The sequence below is a fragment of the Notamacropus eugenii genome, chromosome 1 (genome assembly GCF_028372415.1).
Source record: "Notamacropus eugenii isolate mMacEug1 chromosome 1, mMacEug1.pri_v2, whole genome shotgun sequence".
Taxonomy (NCBI): domain Eukaryota; kingdom Metazoa; phylum Chordata; class Mammalia; order Diprotodontia; family Macropodidae; genus Notamacropus; species Notamacropus eugenii.
Window position 1 is genome coordinate 613,114,267 of NC_092872.1, and position 18,243 is coordinate 613,132,509.

Consider the following 18,243-nt stretch of genomic DNA (forward strand, 5'->3'; position numbering starts at 1 on the left):
AATCTTTTACCATCTGCCTCCCTAGGTAGGGTGATGATTGTATTTTAAAAGAGGACACAGGTCCTTAGCCGGGGGTAGATTGGGGCCAACTTGATCAGGGGCCATTTGTTAGTTTTCCACTGTGAGGATTTACACTTTGGAAATGGGCAAGGCTACAAATCAGAGCTTTATTGTTGTGTTGACTGTCTAAATTTAAGAAAGTGTGAGTAATTCAGATTAAACTTGAAAGTGTGTTGTGAGCACACTTTTCTCTCTCTTTCTCTGTGGCTCCCCACCTCAAGCTGGTGACTAAACAAATACTAGCACATCTTGTCCTTTGCCCAAAGGAATGAATCTCTAAATAGCTGAATTTCAGTTGGAGGAAAAACACCCCTGTTATGAATTAATTTATCAATTTGGATTACACAAGAACTCAGTAGTAGGGTGGAGATATTCAGGGCCTGGAGCAGGCAATGATTTGCTAAGAAGAAGGAAAATGTCACAGAAAGAGTAGATGCAAAGTATGGAATCCTAATAACCTTATCTTCACAACACTGTGGGATGGGATAGTGCAGCTAGAATGACTTACAGTCATATAGCTAATAAACAGCAAAGACTTTTACCCATATCATCTAATGCTAGCCTTAGTATTTTTCCTCCTCAAACTGACTTTGCTTGCTTCATAATTCTAGTTGGGGCAAGGTCTATCCCAACATTCTGTGCCTACACTCCACAGGCAGTAAAGTTCACATAATAAGTGTGTTTTTTTTTGTGCTGCCTCTACCCTAGGAGTTGTTACTGGCCCAGGGCATGAGGCTATCTGCAAGGGTGTTTCAGCTCTCATCCTCAATACCTTATTGAATCCAAAACTTAACTGGGAAATTACACTCTCATTTTAAACCTCTGTGCCTGGAAAGAAAGGATCAGTTGTAGAGAAGCTAGAAGTCAGCCTTCTCTCAGACTAGGGATAAAACACAGGCTAGCCTTCCTGCTGGAGAGAATCTCCTGCTGTCTCATTTCCCTATTCATAACATTGATTCAATAATACCCACCCTCTCTGGACCTCAGAGATGCCGGGGAGGATAAGACAAACTCCTTACTATATTAAGCCAAGTTAACATATCCAGTCTTCAGCACCTTCCTATGTCTATATTGACAATTTTTTGTTTGTTTGATTTGGGTCTGGATTTGTCAGTTTCAACAGAGTGGGAAACTCCTGGGTATAAAGGATACTTCTCCAACTCTCTGTAATCTCCTTAACTTAATAGAGTTGCCTTGGATACTGAAAGTGAGGATGGATGACTTTGCCCATGCTCCCAGTAGTCATGTATCATGAGCAGGACTGGAATCCACATCTTCCCTCCTAAGACTGGGTCTCTATCCACAGTGCCATACTATCTTTGAAGTTCATGTATAAATAATAGAAATTGTGTCTTTAGAAAAAATATATACTTGCAAAATTCAAGTCATTTTAGAACCTTAGTCAACCACAATATTATTGCTTTCCACTTTGGGAAAAGGCAAATAACAAAGGAGTGCACATTGATGAATGGTACACTGGAATGAATGCTGGATTTGGAATAAGTGAACCTGATCTTCACTTCCATAGTCTCCAGGTGACCTTGGACAAGTCACTTAACCTCTGTGGGCCTCCATTTCCTTACCTGTGAAATAAAGCTGGGATAAATGACTACTAAGCTCCCTTCCAGGGTAGGCTATGATCCTATCAGTAAGTAACCTCCTTAGCCTGCCTCTCTTTCAAATAAAAGGAATTCTAAGGTATGTCCTGGGCTTAGTGGGCAGACAGCCTTCTCTCTTATACCTTTGATGTTTCAATTTGTAGTCCCAGGTAATAATGATAACAACGTATATTGGTTTGGTTTAGGGCTTCACAGTTTGCAAAACACTTACCCAACAATCCTTTAAACTAAGTAGTGGAGAGATCTCATAATCCCATTTTACAGATGAGAAGATAGGCTGAGTGACAAAACTGAAAATTGCCCAAAACAAGGCAAAAACTTGCCTTTAACCTGCTTACTCCCAGTGCCGTGCTCTCCCTACTGCATCACACCATGATGATGATGGCTCCTTGGGATCCTACAAGACCTTCCATCATGAAAACAATTCAATTGTGAATGAAAGGATAGACCAATAAATGAATGAAAAAAGTCACTTATTAAGTACTTCCTATATATGATAGGCACTGTGCTAAGCACTAAGGATAGAACTACAAGAAATTCTGAGAGATCCTGTCTTTGAAGGTCTTACATTCTAATGGAGGAAGACAACACATTAAGGGATGCTCCAAAGTGGGAGGGGAGTTGTAAGTGGTGGCTTGCAAGATGACATGAAGCACACTGTTAGTTGAGAAGACATTTAGGACTATGCTCTGTTGGAAGGGGAGATAGGCGTGCGGCTGGAAAGCTTAGCGTGAAGGACAGGTTGGGAAGATGCTCAGCCTAGTCAACATCTAGCAGGTTCCCATTTTCACTAATTATTGATTTTTTTTCACAAGTTGAGGTGGGAACAGGCATGCTTTCAAGTTTATTGGATGAGTATTTTAATGAACTTCAGTGCAAGAATTAGGTGACAAGGGAAAATAAAGGGAATCCCCTGGGACCTTGGGTCTGCCAAAAGATGAGCCTGGGCCCCTCTTGGTTCATTAATTATTCTTGCTAACTAGGTGATAAATTCTACTGATACTGATAAAAATTGCAAGAATTTTCAGTGGCCTCTAAATCCTGACCACCTCTTTCTAGTTATAGGTCTAGTGGGATTTGAATGACCTGGTCCCCAAGTGTGGGCAGGGAATCTGGCAACATATGGCTAGGGTGAAGGGCAGAGGAATGGTACAAAAGCTGTAACTGCAGTGGACTCTGACGAGTTTGGTTGTGGGAAGGTACTTTTTAGCTCAAGGCAGTGACTGACGGGTATAATGCTTGACTTCATAAGAGAACAGATAGGAGAGAAGGAAAATTGTTTGTTGCATTTGAGTTGTTTGATTGTTGGAGTAAGGATAGGGAAGAGATGTCATCTCTGATGTACCAACAGTAGTTGGTGGGGAAGAAAGGTCATGTATTGACCACAAAAACTGGGACCAAGGGGTGACTCACAGTGCAATGGAGAGAGAACTGAACGGGTAATTAAGATATGGGGGTTCTAGTTCTCTCACTAACACATTTTGTGTCCTTGGGCAAGTCATTTCCCCTCTCTGGAAAATAATTTCCTCTTCTGTAAAATAAGGAGGTCGGACTAGAAGATCTCAAAGGCCCCTTCCAGCAATAACATTTATGAGCTCCTGACTATCAGCTATTTCTAAACCCGTTCTGCCTGCCCAGCCTGAAACAGCCTGGAATGAGACAAAATCAATCTCCCTCTCGGCAAACATAGCTACTCCGCTTGGCTTGTTCCAATTTCTCACTCTGCCTTGCGAAAAGAAGCATGGGCTGTCACAACAGTGCTCACTTGGGGTAAGGCAGGGAGGGGGGGCATGTATTCATATACCCATGGTGCATAACCTTACTCCTTCCTCTTAAAAGATATTGGAACATTGAAAAACCAATCAGTTTCCCAGGATGCCAAAATTCAAAGCCCAGTACGAGCATCAGCCTGGCCTCCCTTTGACTAGGCTAAGAACATTGCTTTGGACACCTTGGCCAGGGTAGATTACTCTGAAGACATAAATTGGTAGAAATGTAGTCAGTCAACAATACTTGCTATGTGCCAAGCAATATGCTAAACTCTGAGAATACAAAGAAGGCAAAAACACAGTGTCTGTCCTCAAGTAGTTAATTTTTATGGGGAATACAACATGTAAACAATTATATACAAACAAGATAAATGCAGTGTAGATGGAATGTAATATCAAAAGAAAGGCATTAGCAATGGGGGTAATAGGGAGGGGAAGACAAGTCTTCCTGTATGAGGAAGGAGATTAGTTTTGAAGGAAGCCAGAGAGGCCAGCAAGCAGAGGTGACAAGTGAGAGCCATTCTGACTTGAGGAACAGTGAGTGAACACAAACTACAGAGATGGAATGTTTAAGTGGAAAGAACAGCAAGAAGGTAGATGTCCTTGGATCCAAGAATACATGGAGACAAGTACAGTATGAGAAGATGGGAAGGGTAGGAAGCAGCCAGGTTATGAAGGGATTTAGAAACCAGACAGAGGATTTTATTTTCAATCCTAGAAATGATAGGGAGCTATTTAGTTTATTCAATGGGAATGGGGGAGTGGACATGGTCAGACCAGCATTTTAGCAAGGTCATTTTGGCATCTGAGTGTAGGATGGACCAGAAATGGGGAGGACTTGAGGTAGAAAGACCAACCAGCAGGTTATTGAGATAGTACAAGATTGAGATGATAAAGGCCTGCATCAGAGTGAAGGAAGTATCAGGAGAGAAAGGGGCATATAGGAGAGATATTATGAAGATAGAAATGTTAAGACTTTACAAAGAAATTGACTATGAGGAGTGAAAAAAGGTGAGAAATTGAGGATGACATCTAGGTTTGGAGACTGCCTACGTGGTAGGCTGGTGGTTCCCTGGACAGTAGTAAGGTAGTTAGGGAGAAGTGAGGGCTTGGAGGAAAGATAATTAGCTCAGCTTTGGATGTGATTATGGTTGAGCCTTAGGTTTGTTTTAGCCTCCTGGAAAAGTTGAGCTATCTTCTTCTCTGAGAACTCCCTCCTTGAGAAACTTCCCAGAAACAGGGCCCTTCCTCTCTGGCACTGAATCAGTTTGCCTTAACTTGCCAGACACCAAGGACAGCTCTGACTGACTAGGATCAAAGTCTAGGTCCCATTTTCTGGCTCTACCAGGCTTTCTAGGATTTTAGAATTGTAGAGAAGGTATTGTGGATTTCATTTCCCTTGATACTTGGGAGTGAGAAATCCTCCTTTGTGGGGGAAATTCCTTGTTATCATGTTTCCTGGAAGATTATAGCCTATAGCATAATGATGCCCCTCAGTACAAACTCTAAGTGAACTTCCTAAGTTTCACTTGACAGACTGGTAAGTGTGGAAGGGGGGTAGGATCAGAAGAAAGGGCAGCTAAATGGAGACAAGGCAAAGGGCTTGAATCTGGCCAGACAGTCCCAACTCCTGTGACCTCTCTGGACCATGAGGCTGTTTGGGAGGGTGGGGGCAAGTGAGTGTTTATCTGGCCTTGAAGTCAGTCAATCATTCAATCAACAACTATTCTTTAAATACCTACTATGTGCCAGGTTCTTTGCTAAGTGCTAGGGATCCAAATACAAAGAATGAAACAATCCTTTCAAGTCAAAGAGGGATACAAGTACATCTACAAATATATACTGAGTAAGTATTAAATGGATAAATCCAGATAAATACAAAGTAGTTTGAGTGAAAGGGCACAGATAGCTGAGCAGAATCAGGAAAGGCTTCATGAAGAAGATGGAGCTTGAGCTGAATGTTGAAGGAAGAGGGTGATTCCATGGGTCAGAGATGAGAAGGGCGTACATTTTAGGCACTGGGCACAGCCAATGCAAAAACATTGAGAAAGTAGATTATTTTTTTTCCTATAGCCAGAGGCAAGATGGTATGTCAATCTATTAACAAACATTTATTAAGCATCTACTATGTGAGGCACTGTGCTAAGCATCATAGATTAGATTGAGATATAGTATCAGATGTGAAGGACACAGAGAGAAGGCCAGTTTGTCTGGATTTCAGAGCACAGAACAAGGTAGAATAACCACTAAAACTGAAAAGATAGGTCTGGGACCAGGTGGTGAAGGGTTCTAAAAGCTAAAAGAGGAGTTTGTATTTTATCCCATTTGGTAATAGGGAGCCACTGGAGTTAATGAGTAGGGGTGGGGGAAATAAGGGGAAGAGAATAAACATTTATATAGCACCTACTATATGCCAGCCACTGTATAAGTACTTACAAATATTATATCATTTGGTCTTCACAGAAATCCTATGAGGTAGGTGCTGTTATTACCCCCACTTTACAATTGAGGAAACTGAGGTTAAGTGACTTACTCAGGGTCACAAAGGGAGTAAGGGTCTGAAGCTAGATTTGAACTTAGCTCCTCTTGACTCTAAATCTAGAGTTCTATCTGTTACACTATTAGCTGCCTCAGAAGGGTTAGGACATGGTCAGAGTTGAAGGAAAATCACTTTGGCTGATGTGTGGAGGGTAAATTGGAGAGGAGAGACCTAAGGCAAGGAAACCATTTAGGGAAACCATTGATCCATGTGCTGTTAAAGTAAAAATTTAATCTTTAAAATTTCCTCCATTAAATGAGGCTATTTCACCATCAAGTGTTATAAGAAATAAAATCCAATATGTCTTCTACAGAATGAAAAAGGCTCAAAGATAGAATGAGAAAGGCTTGGGGGATAGTAGGAGAATCAAAGCTGATTAGCTGATTCATGAGTGATAGAGTTTGTTCAATAAAATGGGGACCCCAACCCTCTAAGAAGAATCTCCACCAGTTCTTGGATAATTTTCCACTGCCTAGGGACCCCATCAATCCTACATGATTTAGGAGTAGATCATTTTTTTTCCATAGCCAGAGTCAGGGTAGTAGGTCAATCTATCAATAAATGTTTATTAAACCCCTACTATGTGCCAGGTACTACGCTAAGCATTGTATGTAGAATACATTGAGAGCCAGCCTTGGAGTCACAAAGTCCTGGGTTCAGGTCCTCTCTTTGATATACACTATGTGACCTTAGACAAATCACTGAATCTCTAAGTGGTCCAGGCAACTCTCAAAGATGCCAATATGCATTGTAGAAGAAATACTTTCTTTATATGGACTAATTGCCTTAGGGCAGCTAGATGGTGCAGTGGATAAGAGCACTAGTGCAGGAGTCAGGAGGACCTGAGTTCAAATCTCACCTCAGACACTTTGACACTCACTAGCTATGTGACCTTGGGCAAGTCACTTAACCCCAATTGCCTCATCCTGGATCATCTCCAGTCATCCTGATGAATATCTGGTCACTGGATTCAGATGGCTCTGGAGGAGAAGTGAGGCTGGTGACCTGCACAGCCCTCCCTCACTCAAAACAAAGTCAAGTGGAAGTCATGTCATCATTTCTCTGATGGCATGGTCTTCTTTGACAACGAAGGACACACACACACACACACACACACGCACACTCACACACGCGATTGCCTTAGGAGATGAGAGTTGGGGCAAAGGGAAAAACTAGGAAAAGTCTAAATTCTATTAACATTTTAAAAGAAGCAGTATTACTTAGCATACATGTTGCTCATCTCTTCTCCCCACAACTCATTTCTAGAGCACAAGAGAGTGAACCTCAATTGGTTTTTTAATCTTTGAATCCTCGATGCCTAACAGACTTTGTGCCTGGCACAAAATAGATACTTGGTGAGTCCTTGTTAAATGAATACAAGTATGTACAGTAAGTTGAACAAAACTAAGTATCTTTAGTCTAATGGTCAAAGAAAAGTGATTTGGAATTAGGATATCCAGGCACCAACCTGAGCAGTCCTGGCCTAGGAAGCAATCCAATACAAATTGCTTTTGAGTTCTGGACTGCCCAGGTTGAAACTCTGATATTCTAAATCCACGTCATCTTTTTCTGGTCATTAAACTAGGCAAAAAGTAGTTTGGGAAGATTATTTCATATCCATTACCATATGTGATTCCCCAGAACAAGTCTGTAAGTTTGGGAGGGTCAGTGTTACAGCATTCTTCCCCCTGTACAGCTGAGGGAAAGGTCCATGGAGACTTGTTAGTAGGAAGCAGAACCCAGGTCTCCCATTTTCTAGCTTAGGGCTTATTGTGTCCTTGAAAACAGTTTCTCTTAAGTAGGTCAGTCTCCCCCTGAAACCTGGTTTGCATTTAGGAATTTGCTTTACAACTCCCCTTTCCCCCTTTAGATGTGCAAAGGGGAACCTGGGGAAGCCTCATCCATACTCATGAGTTCAGTTGGGGGTGTATGAATGTCTGGGGAGAATATTGATCACTCTGTGGATGGAGCTAGCTGAGCTGATGAGATAGACTTGGACTTCTACTGAGGGTAGCTCTGTTGGGCTCCTCTATAAGCAGCTCTGCCCACTCACCAAGGTGACTGGCATTTAGATTTTTCTAGTCTGTTCCTCCAACAACTGACTCCATTGACCTCCCCAATCTGGTCTCATCAAAATGAAGCTTCTAGCTTTGAAACTCTGGAGTTCTATACATACATAGCCTCAGAGAAGTGATATAATCTATATTGTCTGTGCAGTATTGCCACTTGATAAATCTAGGCAGCTGGCACAGGAAACTCTAACTGAGCCTCCTGGTTGGTTCTGGAAGGGTTAAGTAAAAGAGAGCCTGGATGGTGGTGGTGGTGGTGGTGGTGGTGGTGGATGGTTTTGTTTACTAACAGAGAAAATAATGATAATCAAAAGGGGAAAATTCAAGTCTTGCTGGTTCAGGTATGTGATTGAGAGGGGCCATCAGTGGAAGGGCGAGGAGCTTGTTAGAAATCACCAGGCCATTATAACAGAGATCAACAGCTGCCTTTCGAAATGGGAAGGAAATAGATACAATCTCAGGAGGATGATAAAATTGAAAGATTCCAATGTGCCTGGGCAAACAAACATAACTTCATAAAAAGCCTATTCTGTTGAACAGCTTCCTTTATGATAATTGCATCTTGTCTGCATCCATGATGGAGAATAAGAACAATGGGGACCAGGGGATAGGAGGAAGGGGGACAAAGGGGAAAGGCAGAGGTCAGGGCTTGGTGATCAGTCCTGGGCAGTCTGGTAATTGAGTTCCTTGACCCTTTAGCCAAAAGGCAGCTAGAAGGCATAGTGGATTGAATGCTGGGCCTAAATCAGGAGGACCTAAGTTCAAATCTTACTTAACTAACTCAGTGTGAACCTGAGCAAGTCACTTAACCTGTAAAATGGGCATAATAATAGCACCCACCTTACATGATTGTTGTAAGAGTTGAGTGAGATGGTATCTGTGAAACATTTAGCACAGTGCCTGGCATATAGTAGGTGCTTAATTAATGCTTGTTCCTTTTCTTTAAGAGACAAGAGGAAAGTGCAGAATGGGGACAACACTTTGGGATAGTCTCTAGGTCAGAGAACCATAGATTTAGGACTGGAAGGGACCTTAGAAATCATCCAGTACAATCCCTACATTTTACAAATGAGGAAAAGGAGACAACAGGGGACAGTGTGTGTGTGTGTGTGTGTGTGTGTGTGTGTGTGTGTGTATATGTGTGTGTGTGTATGTATGTGTGTGTGTATATGTGTGTGTATGTATGTGTGTGTGTGTGTGTGTGTGTGGTGTGGTAGTAGTTGAGGGGAGAGACATTATGAAATGACTCACCCAAGGTGACAGAGGTCATACATGGCCTAGTGGGAACTTGAACTCAAGTCCTGTGATTTCAGTTTCAGTGTTCCTTCTGCCACTCCATGCCATCCTAGAAGGAAAGAGATTTCAGAAGGCTTGTAATGCAAAGAGTAGCATGTAGAAAGAACAATACTTATATTGATCACAAAAATGTAAAAGAAAATAACATGAAAAAAATCAGAACATAGATCAATGCAGTGACTCCAGAGGACTGATGGTGAAATACGGTTTTCCCTCCTCTCTGTAGACAGGTGGTAGGTAGAAGTATGAAAGAAAGCAGGCCTTAATAGTATACATGGCCTGCTGTATACATGGCATCACAATAGATTGCTGCGGGTATGTGAAAATGAAAAAAGAATGGTGAACCCGGCCCTTGCTCTCCAGAAGCTAACAATCTTCTAACTCAATCCCAGTCGGACATTTTGTCAGAGTCAGTTTTGCTTTCTGTATTCTAATTTCCACGCTTATAAAATCAGATGACAGAGGCTTCCTCCAAATGATGAATGCTGCTTTCTCCAATTATTAAGATATTGAAGTTTGAGGCTGGACACTGTTCCAGAACTTTTTGGCACATGTTGATTTAGATATGGTGAAGTCTGTCAGTCAGTAAGTATTGTCAGTTAATAAGCAATCAATAACAAGCTATTAGTGAGCATGAACAGTGTGTCAAGCACTGTGCTAAGCACTAGAGTTACAAAGAAAGGCAAAAGACAGTCCCTGCCCTTGAGGAGCTCACAATCTGGAGCAGACAAACAAACAAACACTCACTAACAAGCTATGTACAGGATAAATAGGAAGCAATTGATGGAGGAAAGGTGGTAGAATTAAGGTGGAAATGAGAATCGCTTCATGAATGTGGAAGTTGAGATTTTAGTTGAGACTTGAAGGAATCCAGGGAAGCCAGTTGGTAGAGATAAGGAGGGAGAGTGTTTCAGGCAAGGGGGATAGCCAGAGACAATGCCCAGAGTTCGGAGATGGAGTCTCGTTTGGGAAACAGTAAAGGAGGCCAGTGTTACTGAATTGAAGAGTGTATAGGGTAGGGAGGATAAAGTGTAAGAAGACAGGGAGGCCCTGGTAACGAAGGGCTTTGAATGGCAAACGGAAGATTTTGTATTTGATCCTGGAGGTGAGAAGGAGCCACTGGAGTTTACTGAGTAGGATTGACATGATTGATGTGGGATACAACATATACAAAGATGAATGAATTTGGGAAATATACAAAATAAAAAGTCATTTAGGGAGTGGGATGCTTACATTTGAGGGAATCAGGAAAGGTCTCTTGAAAGAAGTCATACTTGAACTGAAACTTGAAGGGAGTTAAGGATTACAATGAATGATGCTTCATTAGAAAAGTAGCATGGGCTTGGAGCATAGAAAGGCGTAGAGTTTGGAGAGAATATAATGGATGAGGAACAGGAAATATAGCAGCCAATTTGGTCAGAGGATAAATTGAGGTGGAGAATGCTTTGCTACTCTCCTACTATCTTCCCTTGAAGACTCACCATCTTTGTTTCCTCCCCTGCTTACCTCTCTCTTTCTCTCTCCCCCTCTTCCCCCTCACCCCCATCTCTCCCTCTGTCTCTCTCTCTTTCTCTGTGTCTCTCAGGGTCTTTCTCTCAAGGTCTGTCAAAGAGAAGGAGTATGAATTCAGCACCATTTCTCTCAATCATTCCAAAGATAGCATTCTTTTGGTGATCATGTGTCTTTCATTATAACTTTCTTGGTGCCACTGACCACCATTGATGGGTGACCAGGGAAAGCAAAAGAATTTGTGATACTATTATTGAGGAAAGGTGGTTGGGTCAGTAGTAGATTAATGGAAAATCCTAGTAGGTTGAGACATTTTTCTTTCTTATGCTGCTGCCTTCTTTCCATGCTTGTACAATTCCAGTAAAGTAACTCAGATGATTTCCTGGGGTTAGTCATTGTCAGGTAGTCTTAGAAGTGAAACTGTCTTATGATAAGAGTCTGATGTCATTTTATCGGACCAGCTATCTGGTTGGGACCCAGTATGGACTCACTTTATGCAGAATTTTGCTATGTAGTAGATAATGTTATAGTGAGGTTTCTCTTGCACCAAACAATCATGGACTATTGGGCAGGTACAAAGGCAGACAACATGTATTTGTTAAACATTCACTTTGTGTCAGGCACTTGACTAAGTGCTGAAGATGTAAATGTAAGCAAGCTCCCTGCCCTCAGGGAGCTTCCGTTCCAATGGGTGTGCATAAAAGGGAACTGAAGATGGTTGGGGGGGGTGGTGGGGAGAAGATTCTCTGTGGAGGCATGGTAGCAAGTCCAGAGAATTAGAAACACAGCTAATAGGCAATGAGGTATGTCTGGCTGGTGCCTGTCCTCAAGATGGAGGCTCCACTAGAGTATGCAACAATGGGTGAAGGGATATTTCAGAGTGAGAAGGCCACAGGAACTAAGGGAAATTCCAAGGTGAGAAGGCAACTGATGCAAAGTGGTGAAATCAGGGAGAGCCAGACATGGAAATGAAGCATAAAAAGCCAAAGTCTATCCCCAAAATGGAGGCTTTGGAAGGAACTCACCCATGGCACAAGTTGGTTATCAGAGTTATAAGGGACCTCTGAGGCCATCTAACCTATCTAACTTGTGTAAGAATTCTCCTTATGACAATCCCAGCAAGTGGTCATTCAACCTTTGCCCAAAGGCCTCTACAGGGGAAGAATCCACTGTCTTTGGAGGTAACCCATTCTCCTTTCCAATAGCTCCATTATTAGGAAGCCATTCCTTACACTGAGTCAATATCTGAAATAGAAAGCTTGAAATAGAACACTAGACAAAGGGCAAGAAGATAATCAAATCACAGAGCCTAGGAGTTGGCAGGGACATTCCAGGCCAGAAGTGATCCAGTGAACCTCTATTCTCATTCATGAATCCTCTCTACATTGGCAATATGGCATCATTCACCTTTAACTTAGACAGAATTTGCTGAGGTAAACATTCCATCCTGCCCTGGTCACAGCACACCTGGATTATGGTATTTAGTTGTTGTTGTTGTGTTTGTCCTTCATTCTCAAAGAAGACCATGACATCAAGATGATGACATGACTCATACTTGACTTTGATTTGAGTGAGGGAGGGTTGTGCAAGGTCACCAACCTTTTTCTTCGCCTGATCCATCTGGGTCTAGTGGCCTGATATTTATCAGGATGACTGGAGGTGGCTCAGGATGCAATGTGACCAGTATTTAGTTGTAGGTATCACATTTCAAGAAGGAAATCAATAAGTTGAAAAACTCTCAGAGGAGGGCAAACAGCATGGTGAAGGACCTCAAGATCAAATTATATGAGAATGGGTTGAAGGAACTTGGGATGTTTACCCTGGAAAAGAAGCCTGGCTAGGAATACAGGAAGAGAATTGATAACTGGCTCCAGGTAACCAGATGATTGAGGTACATGTAGAAGGATCAAATTTGTCATGTGTGGCCCCAAATGGCAAAACCTGATGTAATGGATGGAAGTGAAAAAAGTCATATTTAAATTTGATGTCATGGAAAAAAAAAAAACCAACTCCAAACCCTTTCTAATAATTGTAATTGTTCCATAGTGGAAGGGGCTGCCTTGGAAGGTAGTGAGGGGTCTTCCTCACTGGAGGTCTTCCAGAAAAATATAGAAGATCATTTATTGCCTGAGTGTATAAGGGATTTCTGGATTCAATGGCCTCTGAAATCCATTTCATGTTATGATACTCCATGAGTCTTAGATTCTGAGAGAAACAATTTGGTCAAGAGTTTCTGAAGGAGTCTCAGGGGGCTTTCATTGACTTCTTGATTCATAGATTGGAAACTACTGATCTTAAACTAGTATGTTTAACTAGTTCAGCAGCAAAAAATTACCCTGATAATGGCGAGCAAAACATTTTATTGGTTATGTGGGAAAAGAATGATGGTCCATTGGCACAATGGGAAGAGAACAGAACTGGAAGTCAGAAGGTCTGGGTTCAAGTCCTAGTACAGCACTAACTAAGTGTGTGACTTTGGGAAGGACATTTCTCCTTATTTGGCTCTCAGTTTCAACAACTGTAAAATGAAGCATTTGAATTAGATGAATTGTAGGCTTTACTATTCCAGTGATTTTATCCAGTCTTCTTTTTGTCTCACATTTCCCTATCCATCCAACCTACCCAGAATACTGGAAGGAGACCTTAAAAATATTAGCAAGATACCCACTGAGAACAAACTAAGCAACATTCTAGTTGATTTCATTTATTTTTTTTAGGAATGGGTAGAGCAATAGGAGACAAAGGAAAGAGAAAGAATTTGGGAATAGCCTGGTAAGAGGTTTGAAACAGCTATTGAAGCTTGTCTCTGTTGGAGATTTTGATCAATCAATCCCCAGTCCCTCAGCACCCTGCCACTCTAACATAACAAGCTCCTGAGGTAAATTAGGCAGCAGCAACCATAAAAATTTCTATGGTACACTCTTGATTAAATATAATAATTAAGGAATAAAATGTCCTGGTAAACAAATTATCTGTGTACCTGAAAAGTTATTTTTGCTCCACTATTTTTACATAAAATCTTTTAAATGTGTGCTTGTTGAGTTCTCTGCCTTAGTAAGCAGAGTAGACAGAACTGAAATTTTCCTTGATGAAAAATGTTTTTACATTACCTTGGGATGGCCTTTAGTCTCACATCATTGATTAGTATTCAAAATATATTGCAGACATGTACCTCATCCCTCATTCATGCAAGAAACACTTAAATATTTAGAACAGAAGTTCTTAAAGGATGATCTTTGAACCCACAGGGGTCCTCAAGATCCTTTCAGAAGGTGATTCAGGGCAAAATTGTTATCATAATGATACTAAGATATTTTAAATTTCAAATATGGTAAATAATGATAGTTATAATCCACATAGACAAAAATTCTCTGGGTTCCTCAATGATTTTTTTTAAAGGTAAAGAGGTCCTGAGACCAAAGAGTTTGAGATCTGCTGATTTAGAAGAATGCCATAGTGCTGGGTACTGGAGAAGCTACAAACTTTATATTAGACACAATCCTAGTCCTCAATGAGCTTACAGTCATAGGAAATCTGCTATGTGGAGTGTCAGGGAGAAAACTATTAATAACAGGGAGAATCAGGAAATTCTTCAAAAAGGGTACAATCTCTGAGTTGAATTTCATAGAATAGGTCAGAATTCAATAGGCGAAAAAAGAAAGTGGGGCAATTCCAGTCTAAAGGAAGAGCCTGAACAATGAATGACAAAGACCTTGGAGAGTTCAATGAGGATGTAGAATCAAAAATAAGGTTTGTGGACTGGAAATTTGGGACAGTGGTAAGTTAGAAAGGGCCTTAATGCCAGGCTAAAGAATTTGAACTTTTTTTCAGTATGTAATGGGGAATCATTGAATAGCTTTGAACAGAATAATGATATGACCCGATGTATGCATTAAAAGGACAATTTTGGCAGCAGGATGGAGGATGGATGAGTGTGGAGTGGAAAGGCCTGTCAGGTGGCTTTTGTAATCGTCCCGGTGGATACTAATGAAAGTCTGTACCATGATGGTGGCTGTCTGAAAAGAGAGGTGGGGAGGCATGTCAGAGATGTGAGAGATGGAATCAGGAGACCTTGTTAAATATTTGCATGTGAAGGATCAGGGACCCCCAAGGTAGGGGGGTGAATGGTAGTGCCCATAGAGTGATGGTGAAATCAGAAGGGGGAGCAGGTTTGGGTAGAAAGAAAATATACTGTTGAGTTTAAGGTACTAGTAGGGTATCCAGGTAGATATTTCTTTAAGTCAGGGTTCTCAAAGTGTATTCTATGGGGCTACAAAAATCCTTTCAGGGAGTTGGATAGGTGAAAACTATTTTCATCATAATACCTGCCTATGATGTTAGATGCAGCTGCTAATTGGTTCAGTGGATAGAGTGCTGGGCCTAGTGTCAAGAAGACCTGTGTTCAAATCTGGCCTCAAACACTAGGTTTATGACTGTGGGCAAGTCCCTTAACCCTTTTTGCCTCAGTTTCCTCATCTGTAAAATAAGCTAGAGAAGGAAATGGAAAACTAATCCAGTATCTTTGACAAGAAAACCCCTAAGGTGGTCTAGAAGAGTTGGACAGGACTGAAATAGCTCAACAGCAATAACTAAAATGTTACTCATTAAAATATTCCTCCTTTTCCCAATCTGGGTGCAGCTGGATTTTCTTCATGTACTTCAACCAAAACAAGATCTCCTAACTGATGAAGTGCAGAAGCAGATATGAGAATAATCCAGCTCTTCTGTTAAGCCAGATATTAAAGAAGTTTGCAAAATCGCATAACACAATGCCTCCCTTCTCACTAATTTTTTTTGAAAACAAAACATTTTTATAAAAATGTTAACACTTAATGGATTTGTTACTTTTCCTATTGTTGTTTTCAAAGTGATGAATTTATTATTATTATTTTAAGAGAATTTATTTATCTATCTATATAATATACATTTACAACTTGTATACTGTATATGTGTTTCACATGGCATGCACATGCACACACACATAACACACACATGCATACGTGTACATATGTACATGTGTGTATGAAGCAGTGACAGTAGAAGGAGGTCCAGATGGTGAAGACATGGAAGGAAGGCTCTGAGAAGCTGCAGATGGGGCCTGAGCATGAGGTTGATGGGCTACCTTCCAAACTTTTCAAAGCTGTGGGTAAAATTAGATTAAATGGTTATTGAAAGTAAAAGTTGCTGTCTCAGCCTCTACACGGTTTCCCCTGGGTTCCAGCAAGAAGAAACAATGTTTGCTGCACATGTGCATTTGATTGGCTGTGTCCGTCAATGTGTTCTCATTCAGAATAGCTCCCAGGGCTCCTCCAGAGTCCCTGATCACTAGGAATTACAAGGAAGACAAGATGTGGAAAGAGCCCTATTTGGTGTTAGACCCGGCTCAAATTCTGGTTCTGCTGCTTTTATGATCTTGGGCAGGTCATTTCCTCTTGTTTTCTCTGACTCATTTTCCCAATCTGTTAAATAAAGGAGTTGGACTTAGATGACCCACAAAACTCCTTCTTGCTCTGGCTCCTATGATCTTATGACCCCTAGATTCCCTGAGGCCTGGAGCTATTGGGCAATATTGTGGGATCCATTACTGACCTGGTCAAGAGAAGGAGGTGCCCAAGAAACAAGCCTCAGTTTCCCTGTTCCACATAGGGATGGGGCTAGAGACAGCCTCCCCTTCCTAGGAGTTCCCCAGCATCTGTCCCCTTCTTTCTGCTCTGATGCCATCTGGGTCTAGGCCCTCATCACTTTTCTCCTGGGCTGCTGAGCCTCCTTATTGGTCTCCAGCTTCAAGTCTCATCATTTCGGCATCTTGAAGCATCTTTTCACTCATCTTCAACACAGATACCAACATGATGTTCTTAAAGCACAGATCTGACCAAGACATCCTCCAGCTCCAAAAGCTTCAGTAACTCCCCGGGGCTTCTAGGATAAAACAAATTACTCAACTTGGAAATGAAAGTACTTCACAATTTGGCTCCAGTTTTTCATTCCAGGTTTACCACATACCCCTTTTACTGATTATATGCCAGGTGTGGGGAATCTATGGCCTCAAGGCTACATGTGACCCTCTAAGTCCTCAAGTGTGGCCCATTGAATTCAAACTTGAAAATTCAGTCAAAGAGCCTCAGTTGAGGACCTAGTAAGCCACATATGGCCTTGAGGCCATAAATTCCCCACCCCTGCTCTATATTATATCTAGCCTAGTGGTTGGTGAACTACAGTCATGGGCCAAATCAGGCCAACTGTGCATGTCTCTACAGCTAAGAATAGTTTTTACCTTGTTAAGTAAAGTTTTGTATTTCGGAATGTAAAATCCATTCTTAGCTCACTGACAGTACACCAAGAGGAACTAGCCACTGTTTGCCAACTCCTGCTCAGCCAAAAGGATGACTTGGAGTCCCCTGTACAAGATGTCCATTCTATCACCCTCCCTAGGCCTTTGAATAAGTCACGCTTCACATGCTTTGATAGCTAGCCCTCATCATCTCTGCTTTGTAGAATTCTGACCTTCCTTTGAAACTCAGTTCAAGCACCAATTCTATGTGAGGGATTTCCTGATTCCCTCCAGCTGCCAGTCCCTTCCACACTCTCCAAGTTGCCATGTATTGACTAAGTACGTGAATAGGACTTGTCCTGGGCCTGATGAGATTGCCTGACAAGGAGGAACCCTGCAGTCTATGTTTTCCTATTGTGTAGGTGGGTGTAGCATTTTTTCCATTGGCTACTTAGCCAGAAGGGGGCAGCTAGGTAGTGCAGTGGATAGAGCACCAGTGCAGGAGTCAGGAGGACCTGAGTTCAAATCTCATCTCAGACACTTGACGCTCACTAGCTGCATGACCTTGGGCAAGTCTCTTAACCCCAGTTGCCTCATCCTGGATCATCTCCAGTCATCCTGATGAATATCTGGTCACTGGATTCAGATGGCTCTGGAGGAGAAGTGAGTCTGGTGACCTGCACAGCCCTCCCCCACTTAAAACAAAGTCAAATGGAAGTCATGTCATTATTTCTCTGATGGCATGGTCTTCTTGAGCAATGAAGGATGAACACATACACACACTTATCCAGAACAGGCAGTATCTTTAAAACTGACCAAATTGGGACAATCTCTTTCCTTTCCTGTTTGCTCATTCTGGATGCTTCCAGAGGGTGATTATGATTTACCTACAGTATGGGCACTATGAAATGAACTGGGAGGGGAGGGTAACTTCCCCTCTCTCTTTTATCCCAGTTCTGAGAAATGGGACTGGGGTTTCTGTTGGACATTTTTGTCCTTAGTTTTAGGTGTCAATTGTGATCTCCCATCAAACCTAGAAGTTTGGACCGTGGTGACTTTGGAGCTGGGATTACAGGTAGGAGATTGTTCAGCCATCCAGCTTGTCAGGGAA